Source organism: Patagioenas fasciata, chromosome 2 (assembly GCF_037038585.1).
Source record: "Patagioenas fasciata isolate bPatFas1 chromosome 2, bPatFas1.hap1, whole genome shotgun sequence".
Classification (NCBI taxonomy): domain Eukaryota; kingdom Metazoa; phylum Chordata; class Aves; order Columbiformes; family Columbidae; genus Patagioenas; species Patagioenas fasciata.
In genome coordinates, this window is record NC_092521.1 from 131,393,499 (window position 1) to 131,408,034 (window position 14,536).

Below are 14,536 nucleotides of genomic sequence, written 5' to 3' on the forward strand. Positions count from 1 at the left end.
AATGCTTAGCAGATCCAAACGTGTCCATCTGTTGTCCCTGAAATTCCTTAATACGTCAGAGGTTTCCCAGTGTCTGTAGCATCTGTAGTCTGCAGTCACAGTTCTATTTCTCGCACAGCCCTGACCTTCCATTTGGCCACAAGATACTGTTATTTAAGCAGATTGTTTTCATCCCAGAAAATCGGCTCGTACCATGGGTGTGCTCCAAAGAAATTCTCATCCCATGAAAGATCTTTTAAGAGCACTACTTTGGTAAACCTCATATGCCATGGAGCAGGAGGTTTCTATTTTATATACACGTATCCCATTGTCTTTCTGTTAATTAATAACCAGCTACATAGTAGTTGTGAAAAGTTGTATTTTTTGTAACGTGAAGGCATAGTAGTTCTCTTATTCCATTTTCACAAATGTATGCTCGTTTAATTTCCTATTGATTTCAATAAATAGAAATTGTAATAGCAGTATTTCTGTATAACCAAATTCTTCAGATGTTCAGAGGTAAATAGTATGCAGAAGTTTAATCTGAACATTTCAGCATTTTTGTGTTTAAACAGCAGAATCTTTATTAAGTCACATCATATTTTAAATTTGACATTTAAAATGTCCTAATGAAATGCACAACTTTATTCAGTTTTTGTTCACTGAAAGAGAGGGTTTAATTTTTGTTCCACATGCTTTAATGTTGCCTAAAGTTAGTCAAACTGAAGCTATAATTTTGGTTTGTGTTCATTTAAGACATATTGAATTGAATTGAATTTAAAGCTAAAAATGAATTGAATGTAAAGCTAAACAACAACTTAATATCACTCTGCTTGTCTTGAGTTGAAGAAAAATAAATACACCAATACTGAATTTTTCTTTTTATGTGGTTTAACAAGATCTAAATCCAGCTTTTGTTTTCAGGTATTGTTCAGGCCAGAACTTGCGTTTTTTGCACTAAGAGAGTATAAGAATAATTCCACCTTAGTTCTCTAATAGGACGCTTAGGAGAATTTTCCATTATAGTCTTCATACTCATTAAGAATCCGTTATCAATTAACATGTTTTTCAGGTAAATAACTTCCCAAATTTCTGGTAATGTATTAATTTTTTTCAAGGATTTTGGACAAAGAAGTATTCATTGGAGTGGATTTGTAGCCCTTATGATAATTTTCAGTAGGCTGGTAATCACAATAAGCTAAGCAGAGCGTAAATTTTCAAAAGAATTCTTTGACTGTGATATATACTTCATATTGTAGCTTTTTATGATTAAGCAGTTAGAAAATGTTTTAGGCTGCCAAGATCTATTTCATTACATTCAGTTTTTGACTGACCTTTAACACTGGGAAAAGCTGCAAGAGGCAAAGGTTTCTTAGAATCTCTTTTCTGTTGCTTGAGACAATGTTTGGTTTTTGTTTTCCTGTGGATTTCATGATACCTGGTTTTTCATGTAGGGAAGAAAATCCCTCAGAGTTCATCCTGAGATCCCAAAATAGTTGCATCAGAATACTCCAGTCTTGTAGTTGCTTCATTTACAGCTGCTTTCTGGAGGCAAAAGACGACTTGAAAAAAAATCAGTTCATATCTTTGTTTTATTTGTAAAACAAAACTGGTTTATATTTTTATGTTTGTCTCTAATAATTATACAGATTTTGTTGTTAAGTATTGGGGAAATTACCTTTGTTGGAACATGGCCATGCATCTATCACTTTATGGAAAGGTGCTTTTAAAATCAGTCATTCTTGATGTGATGGATGAAAGACAATCCATTGCCCCGTCATCTTTGTACTTCTTATTAATGCCCTTCCCAAGCAAACTGGAAATTAAATACAGACATAAAAATACGTCCTTCAACAAGAAGTAAAAAAACCCAGAAAGTTATTTTCACAGACCAGAGGACATTACCGTAATGCTGTCATGGGATGAACAGAAATGTCATCACCACAGGTGGCACCTCTAGCATTGTGTCCAGTGCTGGGTTCCCAGGGAGACATGGACATACTGGACAGAGTCCAAGAAACGGCCACCGAGATGATTAAGAGACTGGAGAGTCTCTCCTGTGAGGAAAGGCTGAGGGCTGAGACTGTTCAGCCTGGAGTAGAGAGGGCTCATGGGAATTTGTCAAAGTCTTTAAGTATCTGAATGGAGGGTATAAAGGAGACACAGCCAGGTTCTTCTCAGTGTTGCCCAGTGACAGGTCCAGAAGCAATGGGCACAAATTGCAACACAGGAGGATCTGTCTGAACATTTGGAAACACTTTTTCACTGTGAGGGTCACTGAGCATGGGCACAGGTTGCCCAAAGAGGTTGTGGAGTCTCCATCCTTGGTGGTATTCAAAAGCCACCTGGACACAATCCTGAGCAACTGGCTGTAGGTGATTCATATTGAGCAGGGGTTGGACAAGACCTCCAGAAGCACCTTCCAACCTCAACCACTCTGTGATTCTGTGACAGGATAAACTGCCATGCTACTTGTCTAAATTCTTTCTTTCCTAAAGCCTGTCCAACAATCTGGACTTTCTCTGGGACAGTTGTAATCAAACTTGGTAGTTAACTTGATTCATTGACACCAGGAATAGGATGTGTCCGTTTCTCGTATTACGGACTTCTTAAGGTAGTAACATTTGCGTTATATTTAGTCTTCTAGTTCTTTTGTTTTTCCTCCCACATACAAAGATCAATGGAATGATTTTTCTGTGGTGTTGTGAGAAACAGATGTCCCCTTTTCTATTTAGTTAAGGAAGTGAATCTATAGCATCAAATCATGTTTTGGCAACCCAAGACAGCCTGATGTTTTTCATGTTACTATTGAGTGGCGCTCAGCTGTATGTTAACATGAGGCTCACCAAATGTGTCTGAAAGTCTGTTTTGTGCTCAGCAGTGAGATGGTTCCCTACCTCTTCATATAGTGTGTGGCTTTCATAGAATCATTTCAGTTGGAAGAGACCCTCAGGATCATCGAGTCCAACCATAACCTCGGTCTAGCATGGAGTTTTTCTGACAAGAACTTAGGTTGCAGTTTCTGGAGCTGTCTTCCCAGGCACTCCAGTGCCTGTTATCATCTGGTTGGGTCAGCCTTGCTGGAATAAAGTCCTAGAACATTTCCTCTCATGCCCTGCCTACTGCCCCCTCCTTTTCAGCAGAGTTGGGAAATTGGGTGCGTTTGTGGCCCGTTTATTTCTCATTATGTTTCATTTACATCTCCAGCAACCATCAAGGACAGTCTTTTTGGCAAATAACAAAGCTGCGTAAACATGAATTTTGGCAATTATGGTTGGCTGGTCTCAATTTCTGGCAGAATATTCTGTAAATTGCTTTCAACCACTGAGGTGTGCCAGAGAGGGGATTTTGTATTGAACAATTTACATGTTTTTAAAACTTACATTAAAAAAAACACAGGACAAAGATGGTTTGGACTGAAAATAAAATTTTTATTTAGAGAAACTGTGTATTTTAATAAGTAAATTTCTAGATAAAATATTTCAAGTTAAGAAAAATCAAATTATCCATTTGGAAAATGTTAGTTAGAAAACTCACGAGAAGGAAACATTTGTGAGGAAAATCTGAAACAGTTTATTCTCTTTACTAAAGCAATTTACTAACATGGTCAATTAGAATCCTCATTTCTTAGCAAAAAAAATCCTGAGCAGAAGTGTCATGCATCATGCTGATTTTGATTGCACAAACTTTTTAATTAAATCAAATTTGACAACATATGCTGTTGTCCCCACAAGCAGGTAGAAACAACTGTCATTGTCTGTGATTTACATGGCCAGTCTGGCTGATTTGAAGTTAGTTATGAGTACCCCTACAGGTTAGAAAATTAATGTATACCATTATTTTCAATTAAATAGGCATCTGCTCTACTGATTTAGGAACCTGATTTTAGGCATACAAACTTAACAGTTTTGCTCAAGTAGAAGTGGTATACAAAAATCAAAGAGATAATCAATACTACACAACCACACACAAAAAAATCATACATGCAAAAATTCCTTTGAAGAAGAACTTGTCTTTTGTGCATGGTGCACATCTTGAAGCCTTTTTTTAATTCCCGTATAAATTTTCCCTAACCATTATTTTTAAAATCTCTTCAAAAGGTTTTAAGCAAAATACTTGTCAGTCCATACTTACCAATGCCAAACATTTATTTGGAAATACACATGCTATAATGAAATGTCATTTTTTAGTTAAGCATCATAAAATGTGCCCAGAATAAGTCAGCATCTGTGTTCAACAGCCAATTCCTTGATCAGTATGTTGGATTTTTTAGGCCTAAAGTTAAAGACTTGACGATTGTTCTCAGTGCCATTAAGTTTAATGAACTTCAGTGCCTTAACATTTAACTGCAGTTAATACTAGAGGACATTTGTCTTCCTTATTCTGATGTGATAGGCAAATTCAGACACCTGAAAAAATGCAATTTATTTAGTACTTCCGCGCTGGTGTAATTTTAAGGATAGATAAAAAGAACATTAAATCTGAGATGCTGCCAGGTCATGTGAACAGAGTTCATAGAAAAGCCTATGAGATATTTTGGAAATGTGATTTTTTTTTTCTCTGTTGCCTTCCTCAGGCTCCCACAAGATGCTGTGACGCAAATGAAAGAGCTGAAAAAAGTGCAAGGGAAAATAAGCTGCCTTTTAAAGTATTTTATTAGAAATACTTTCAAGTTTCATATAATTTAGTAGAGCGACAGCTGTATGCATCAGTGGCAGCTTTGAGTCCTAATGCTCCTTATACTTTTTGGAGTAATTCATTTCAGGAAAAAAGAAACTGTACAGTGATAAAAACAAGAAGTTAATTGCTTAGGAAAAGAAAATATAATAAAAATCCAAGTGGCTCTGCAGTGCTTTTTGTGTCATATTAGGAGTGATAAACATGTATACAGAGCAGATCTGTGGGGCCATTTGGAAGATTTTAAAAGTGTAAACTGTTGGCTTTCTCTGGTACAAGAGATTCAGATACGTGCAGTTGAATCACACTTGCCATTAACTTCTGCACAGAAGCAAATTAGAGTGATATCACTTGAAAGAAGACAGTAAGAACTTCTGAAGTTACTGAGCAGCCCTTTAAAACTGTGAGGGAGAAATCAAATAATAGCAAAATCATGAGTGAATGAGACTATTGGCAACATCTACAATAGGTTCAAAGTGACTTAGGAGCCAAGAAGTGTGATCCTTCACTCCACAGCAATTGTGCGACCAGCAGCAGGTCCACGACTTGCTCTATGCATCCTCTTTCCATACATTAATCATTAAGTTAATGTTTCAGCGTCCAGTGGCAAAGGAAAATGTATCTGAGGATCTTTGTTGGTGATTTGAGCTGCCCTTTTTTTCCTCTTCAGTGGAAATCTCATCCCTTCATCCTGCTCTTTTAAGAAAACACCACAAAATTGCTTTTTTGTGAAGAGCTGAGAGACTTTTACTGAACTCTCAACAAAAACATGGACATGGATGAGAAACATTGCTCTAAATCAGGGTATTGTTTTAGTTGGAGCTTTTCTTGAAAATAAAGGGTTTCTGTTTGGGGAGATTTTTTTTCCCACTGAAATAAATTGTAGGTATGTGTTTAATAGCTTCATCCGTATTTTTGTCTGTGTTTGGTTAAATCAAATCATTCCCTATAAAAAAAACAAAACTTGTGTTTCTGTTTTTTTAACAATGTAGTACAAATTACAGTCCCTGCATAATCACTATACTTAAGTTTTAGCCTCCTTAAACTCTGAACAATGTAATCAGAGATTCTAAAAACCCTAAATAATAAGATGGTCTGTGTCCTAAGTCATGTTAGGAACCAAATCAAAGGTCAAATACATCCAACCTGAACAGAGAAAGGGTTAGGGAAACTTTTTTGCAACTGATGCTTAAAAAAAGTTAATGAGTATGAATTAAACTTCAAGAGTCCTTCATAAAGGATTGCATACATCGAACTGTGTGTATGTTAAAATGCTTATTCAGGCAGCAAAATTAAGAAGCATAATTATATATCACACCAAATCAACCATTTCGATAACGTGCAACCAAATACTTCCATAATATAATATTGAAGCATGGAGCATGAACTTTCTTCATTACAGAGTACCTATGTATTAATCATTCCATGTGCATATCCATATGCATTCAGAATACTTACTACATTGTTTCAGAAAGCTCTAAAATAATAAAATGATGGGGTTTATTTCCTCTGCACACATTTCTGTTATATTTGCCCTCGTGGGCCTATGCAGCAATGTGTGTACCAGACAGGCAGAAAGCCCATCAGATGTGATACTGAAATATAATGGAGGAAATGGGATTCTCATTCGCATATGTGTTTATTTATAGCTATTTCCAAAATACTTACAGTCATACCATTTAAATTAATAGGTCAGTTTTATTATTTATGAAGAGATATTCCAATATGGTTAAGTCAACAGTGTCAATAGCAGCACTGAGATAAACCTTTTATCAGCATTTCTATTCAAAGGGATAATTTCTGTTATCCTACAGCTCTTTCTGTTCTTTTCTATTCCCTTAACAAGTGAAATACTACCAATTTTCTCAGCTGTTCAGTGCCTACCCATCCACAATCAGTTATGCAAAATGTTTTGCATTCTGTACATCTTCCAGCTTTTCATGTTTTTTTGTTTTTAGACTGTCTCTGTGGTCCCCTAGAGCAGTGCCAGCACATGGACTTGTGCAGGCAGCAGGTAGATAAGTCCCACACGTCTTGTGGCTGCTTGAAGAAGAGGTCTGTTTCCATCCCTACTTTCTTTGTCTCTAGGCAAGAGCATCTTCCATTATTCGTGTTTATCCTTGTCCATCTTCATGCTAAGGAGAGGTTATCTGATCACAGGAGTAGGGTATTTTTAAGAGGAAAATACACCCAGGTTAGATGGAAAAAAGTGCTGCTCATGCCCCAGTAGCACAGGGGCTGGTTTCCAGTTCTGCGACACAGAGGCTGGTGCACCTGGAAGCCATTCCAGTAATAGGTTTGACAGTGGGAGCTGCTTTGGAAAATGTCCAAGCCCGTGGTCTTTTGCTGCTATCATCTCCAGGCAAGGTGAGAAGTGGCAATCTAGGCTGACTCCAACAGCACGGCACTGTCAAATTGACTTCGAACTGTTTAACATGGAAATTCAACAGCAGGACCTGGTGTTCAGAAGCTGTGAGCCAGCGTTTCAGCTATTTTCAGGATTTTAATTGAAATGAAATGGCTCTGTCAGGGGGCTAGGGAGACCCTCTGTGGTTCCATCTTTCACTTTCTTTCAAATGTCACTATATGTAAATATATTTAGCTCTGTTTTAAGAGACAATCAATCCAATAATTAGATAATTCTACATCAACACAATGAAACAGATATTTTGACTCACAGTCACTAATCTTAGTAGAGATTATAAATAAATATTGATTGTAAATAAATATTTTTTACCTCATAAAACCAGAGGGCAAGGAAGAGGAACAAAGAGTTATTCTAGTTCAGAAGATGAGAAATAGCTGACCAGAAATTAATATTTCTTATGTTTCAGAAAAGCTACAGATGCATAATGCATTAAACTACACATCTATATGTATTTCACCCATTTTCAATTTTTTAAAGGGTAAGAAAAACATATTTTTTCTTGGATTTGAAAGGTGTGGTTCTCCCTGAACAATGCTAACTCTTGAGGGTTGGAAATTTGAATGTTGGAAGAGAGAGTTCCTGGGTCACTGGCTATTCTGAATCAGAGTTTCAACCCTTTCCGTTTTGTTGGATTTTGCTTGCTTGTTTATGGGGTTTTGAGGACAGAAAGGTTGAAATTTTTATTTATTCATTTAGTCCTTTACCAGTAATCTGTTGGTTCTGTTTATATGTGCATAGCTTGGGAAAGCAGTGTGTGATGCCATTCCTCTCTGTCTTGTTACTGAAACCACACAGAGGAAGTCAGGATTGTACTAGTGCCCAAAAATATGTGCCTTTGCAGCTGAATGCCTTCTAGCATTTTAATTTATTGGCAATTTTTTCTTGTTATCATCCTAGTTGAACATTTTTATCTGTATTATAAAATTCCTTTCTTGTTTTTGATACTTCTTTTCAATCAGAGCCCTCTGAACCAAATACTTCAATATTTTTTTGTAGCATTGGTGCATAACCTGATTTAGCTTGGTTCCTAGGAGTCACGATGAATATTTTGTTGACCTTCCTCTTATCCTTCATTTTATTTTCTTATTTTTCTGAATTCCATTCTCCCACCCCTTCCAGAGGGTTGTCACAGACATATATCTTCACTGAAGATTATGCAGTGGCCTTGAGGTTTTAAAATCGGTAATTCTTCTGAATTTAATTATTTGAGCAGAGTTTGCATCATGCTCTGAAATGTTTTAACTATTTTGAACCTAGACTTTTAGGATTACTTTTTACCTAAGTTATTTGTTCTTACTCTTATGTGCCCTGATGGATTCTGAGACATATAGTACTACCAGAAAGCAAAATTGCCATGTTGGAAAGCAAGAGTTCAAAGTAATAATCCAGACAGAGGAGGAAAGAGATAAAAAGAAAGGTTATGTTTCTGTAGGTGTTTTATTCCCCTCGTCCTCCTCTAATGTGGATAACTACACCATTTCCTTTGTTAATCTGACAGAAAGCCTGTTTGTGCTTTGAGGATCCTGATCTAGGAAAGCACTGAAATAAGTATGTAACTATTAGCAAGTATCTGAGCAGCTATGCCTACTAGCACTGCATGGGGAAATCAAGAGAGAAAGGAATTATAGAAGCAGCCTGAGTTTAAATGGTGTAAAACAAAAACATGAGAAGGAATTTAAATGGTGTAAAATGAAAACATTGCTCAAGTTCACTGTGCACACAGTCCAAAGGAACAAAATATGTTTGTAGTATTTATCTATGCTTAAAATGTCCAACATTACTAAAAGTATATTCAAAATAATAAAAAATTGGCAGTCATGAAGATATGAAGAAAACAGAACATGAATAAGGTGTATTTGGAAATACATTAAGCATGGGGATACTTGAGCTAGCACAGGGACACAAATATTGTCAGGTAATAGTTCAGCACAGGAAATCAGAACATAACCTCTACTTCTGCAGGAATTAATACCTGAAGGCAGTATCTCAACTTCTTTGTGTCCTCCCAGGGTATATTACTATCTGAAATAATTCCAATTTGTGCAAACATTTCACAAGTAGCAAAATTCTCTATGTAAAAGTGACACTATATATTCCATCCCTGACCCTGATATGCTTGGTGAACTTGCATCTAATAACTTCATAGCCCCTTCCACATAGAAAAAAGTTTCTCTGAACATCTGCAAAGCAATCGCCTTATGAAAACTCTCCTAAAAATTCCACCTTTCCAATGACAACAGTTTGGTTGCTAACGTGCCGAAGCCATATCTGTAGTACTGACTAATAGCCATATTGTTCCCATGTCTTCCCCATATGTGTGCCCGGAGCCATCTGTTGCCTTTTGGCTTACACTCTTAAGTCCTTTAGAGAAGCAAGTTTTTTTTCTTTATGTGTGTATGGTACCCAGCAGAGCGAGGTCTTGGTCCTGATGAGTGCCCATGAGTGATATAATTAAATAATAGAGAAGTCAAATTAGTAAATTAGATACATTTAAATTTTGGTTTAAATTCCACTGTATGTAATTGATTGTTCAAAAACAGTGGTTTATCGTCTAAACGTCAGCATATGCTGTAGACTGTTCTGTGGCTGGCATAGATCATAAAAAAATTATGGTGGTGCAACCAGCATTCAGCTGTCAGTGGTTCAAGATTAAAAGGTTAAATCTCGTATTTAATTGTTAGATTAGAAAAAGAAAACTACATAAATTCTCACAAAATGGAAACAGAAACCACTGGTTTCTACTCCAGGGAAATTTGCATAAAATTAAATGAGAAAGCAATTTATGCCATGCATCTGAATCTTATTTGACATGTAAAATGCTACCAATATCCAAAAGGTATACTCTGTGTATATTTTATAAATAAGCACTAAAGTACTGCCAAGACCCTTAGCAAGTCCCTGGCTTCAGGATTTCCCTGTATTAATCTCATTTTTTCCATTATTTCCCTCTAAATGTTTCAATATCTCATCAGAATTATTTTCTAATTTGCTCTGCCAATTTTCCAAGAGCTCAGGGGATTTTTTCCTTAGTGCTCTTACTATGAATACTCAAGGAATTGAAAATGTGACCAGGCAGATTAATATAGGACAAGTAGCTACTAACTACACAAAAAAAAACACCACACTTTTTTCATAATGCTTCACCCTACCCATCATTGTCCAGCATCAGATGCGGTACCAGGAAGAAAGGGCCCTTCCTCCAACACTAGTTCTGTCACTTTTTGGTGGTTTTAATTGCAGTATTATTGCTTAAACACCTTAAATACTTCTCAATACTCTTCTCTTTGAAAGTAGTTTATCTTCCACTGCACTTAACACATGGTGGTGCTGCCAAGTTAATTCATATTCAGAAGGATTCAGCTTTAAGATGGAGTTTTTCCATTCTGAGTGTTTGTGAATGAAGTACTTGGACATACATTGTTGTAAGCCTTTAACAACAGTTTACTCTTCCTTGAGTTTCTACATGAGCAAAACAGGCAAAAATACATTTTTTTCTTTAATTTCCTAAACAGTAAGACTGAAAACTAAATGTTAGCATGAAAAAAAGAAGTTACAGTCCTGGTTTTGTGCATTCGTATTCTGTGTTTTCCAACCCTTTTACTTCTTTGTTAAGCTACATGTCATGTATTGGGAAGAAAACGTTTTAACTGCTATAAACAAGGTTGAGAAAGAGTGGCTTCTGCCAAAACTATATTTTGCGAGACCTTGGCTTGTGTAGGATGCTAAATTAAAGCGCCCTTACCCATGTCCGCAAACCGTATTGCAGCTTGTAAAGTGATGAGCTGTAAAAGGATAGGATTGCAATGTCAAAACTGTAAAACTTTCTGTAATCTCTTCGTGAAGGTGCTGACCACTTTCAGTTAGTCATGGCTGTTTTTCTGAAACAGTAAAATTTGATGAAAAACGGGGTATGGTAGAGGCATCACTGATCTCATTATGAGCTCAGGAGAGAAGGAAGGATATAAAAAATTTATTTCCATGGCCATCTTTGTAAAGGTGAGATGATAGATGAAAGGAAAGGTAATAAAAAGGGAAGAGCGAGCTTTGGACAAATGGAGAGCACCAGAACTGTATAGACTGGGGAAAAAAATAGCAAAGAAATGGCAAATAATTAATCATAAAAGGAATTAGCTTTCAAGGCAAAAGAAAAAAGGAAATGTAACAATGTAAGCAAAGCTCTGGATGATAAGAAGAAAGACAAATATAAGGAACATTAATGCAATTCAACTTTTTTGCGAATTCAGTCTTGCCACAACAAGGAAATAGTTGGAGACCTGTATAAGGAGGTACTCAAATAGAGTCTTGCTTTGACTGGAGACATAAATACTAGCCTGCTTTATATTGTCAGTGAAATGTAAATCAATGTGGCATCACAAATAATCTACTTTGTTTTTACTCTTATATTCATTTCAAGATGTTACTAATCATCGGTAAGACTTTACATCACCTGGCATGTTGAAAGAGTGGAAAACATTTTTTGAGGACCCCAAGACTAAATTTTCAGAAAGTCTTATTGACTTGTTTTTCTACAAGGCTGCATCATTAAATTTGCACATCTTGGTCTCCCTTGTCTGATACAGTGATTCCTTTGTTTGATTTGCTGCTTGATTTGTTTTTCTTTCTCATAATGCAGCTCCCAATATTGGAAAATTTTGAGCTTATATGCTTTATAGGACATGTTGTTTGCTAAGGTGATATTGATTTTTTACCTTGGTTAGTTATTTAAATGATTGATTTTTATTTTGTGGTCAACTGGTTAACCTTTGAGAGCTGTGGCTGAATCAACTTGAATCACGTTTCAGGTATTTCTGTTACTGTGTGTGTCAGATCAGCCGAAAAGTTGGTTTCTCAAGGAAGCATAGACCATAATGTTTTCCTCTTGACTTACATTTGGTCTGGTCAAAGAATTTGTAAGTCTCTGTTCATGCATAAGAGGGATCAAATCAGCACTGCAATTTGTAAACAGAAGAAAAATGGTATCTAGGGTACTCACCGTCTCTGCACAATGAAACACAAAAGTTGGCACTTAGAGAAAAGTGCACTGAATACTGTCTGGACGAGGATCAAGAGTATCTGCACAATACTGGCTCCAAATCAGTTGTTTCATCTATTACTGTTAAACAATTTTACTTTAGAATACTGAAACAAAATTGTCATTTTTTTCTGAGGACTTTGTGATTTTACTGCTTAACTTTACAAAATGTTAAAACATTCATAATTTGCAATACAATTTTAGAAAGATACTGTGGAAAGGTTAGTCTTAGAAATGTTGATTATAAGCTGCTGCTTGAAGCAGGACAAGAACTAACATTGGATCAGGTCAGTGACTTTGAATAGAAACTCTCCCACTTCTATGAGTAACCTCTTCCAGTGCTACACTGCTCTTCTAATGAAGAATATTTTTCTAATGACCAATTTGAACCTTCCAAAGGGCATTTTGGGGCCATGGTCCCTTCTATATTATTTGTCACTGCTGGGAAGAGTTTGGTTACATCATCTTTGTAGCTCCCTGTAGTTGCAGGCTCCCAGCAGATCCCTCTTAGCCTCCTCTTTGCTAAAATAAACAAGTCCAGCTCTCACCACTTGTCCTACTGTAACCATCACAGTAGCCCTGCACTGAACCCTCTCCAGTTTCTCAACATCCTTCTTGAACCGGAGGCCCAAAATATTATTCAGAGGGCTCACAAACACTGAGTAGAGGGGAGTAATGACTTCCGTGGATCTGCTGACCATGTTCCTCCTAATGTGGCCCAGTGCACTGTGTACATTATTTGTGATAAGAAAAATTTATTAGTTTATAATCAGCTCAGCAGTCACTACAGCCTCCAGATCTTTTTCCAAAAGGCCTGAAGCACAGCAATTTCCTTCCCTGTCTGCCCCAGTACATTGGGTTTTTACTCCTCAGATGCAGAATTTTGCACTTCTTGAAGTTTCTAAAACAGAAACCTCAAAAAAGTTTATTTTGTGTAGGCTTCCAATGTCTTATCATGTTTCTGAATTGAAGTTCTACCAAACAGCATGAAAGCCACACCTCCCGATTTTGAATCATATGAAAACCTACTGAGTGTACAGTCTGTCTCCTCATATGGGCTGTTGATGAAGATTCTGAACAGTATCTTCATAGCAGTCCATTGGTTACTGTGCTCATTTCCAGCCACCAACTGGACATTAAGCCATTGATTCTAGTCTTTGAGCATGGGAATCTGACCAATTTTTAGCCCACCTACATCCTTTCACTCGTTTCATATTTCCTCATATTATAAATGGTGATGCTTCTGGAAATAAGTATCAAAAGCCTAACTAAAGTAAAAATGTATTTTATCATATTTCATTTAGTCCTCTCCCTTCATCTGCATGGCCAGTCATTTCACCATAGTGGACAACTAGATTGGTCGAGCATGATTTGCTCTTGGTAAATCCTTGTTGACTTTTCTTGATTACTATCTTCTCCTTTACATGTTGGAAATTGATTCCAAGAGGACATGCTCCACGATTTTTCCAAGGACTAAGGTGAGGCCAACCATCATATAGATTCTTAGATCCTCCTTCTCACTTTTCTTTTAGTATTTCTCTAGTCATCAAGGATGTCCTGTAATAACAGTGATTTTTCACAGATGATAGCCAGTAGTGTTGCAGTCACATTGTCAGCTCTTTCTGCACCCATGAATGTGTCGCATGTGGCCCCTTGCATCTGGATACATGCTGCTTCTTCAGGTGTTCACCAACCTATTGCCTCCCAACTCTTAGATATCCCTCTCCTTCCCAAACTGTACATGCAGGACTCTGGGAGGACACTTTGCCTAAAAAGCAAGAGGCAGAAATGGTAGGGAGTGCTGCAGCTTTTTCTGCCATTATCTCCCTTAGTAAGCAATAGACCTACATGTTCTTTGAACCTCCCTTTTCTGTTCTCATATTGTAAAATTCCTTCTTGTTACCCATTAATGTCCCCATTAATTTTATCTCCAGCTGGGTTTTGTCCCTCCGAGTTTTGTTTCTGTGCCCAAACAATGACTGGGCACTTGTCCTCTATTTCCTGTCATTCTTTCCACATACACACTCTCCATTTCCACCATTTCCATCTCCTTTTTTTTTTCGATTTTAGTTCATTAAGAAGCTCTCGCTCAACCAAGTGGACCTTCTGCATACCTTCTCCATATGTATCACTTCCTCGTGTATGTCTGGGTTAGGTCACTGTTTTATGACAGACAAAGTCCTCCTCACTAGATTAGCAAGTCTATTCACAATGTTCTTCTCTCTTTTTGCCAGGTGGACCTATTCTCTAAGTTGTCTTTTCTCATCTAATTTGGTGCAACAAGAAAAATAGTTGAAGCCCAACTAGTGCCATCAAGTATGTAGCCGTATGTGGGCCACTGGATACATCTGCTGCTATCCAGGCTTTTCCCTTTTGCCATAGAATCAAAGAGGAACACCACCAGGAATCCTGTACCCTTC

At 37.0% G+C, this 14,536-nt stretch overlaps 1 protein-coding gene across 9 annotated transcripts in view; it reads left to right on the forward strand.

The window, feature by feature from the left end:
* Window positions 1-14,536, forward strand: part of TBC1D5 (TBC1 domain family member 5) — a 316,442-nt gene that overhangs the window by 272,571 nt on the left and 29,335 nt on the right. The window lies entirely within an intron of this gene.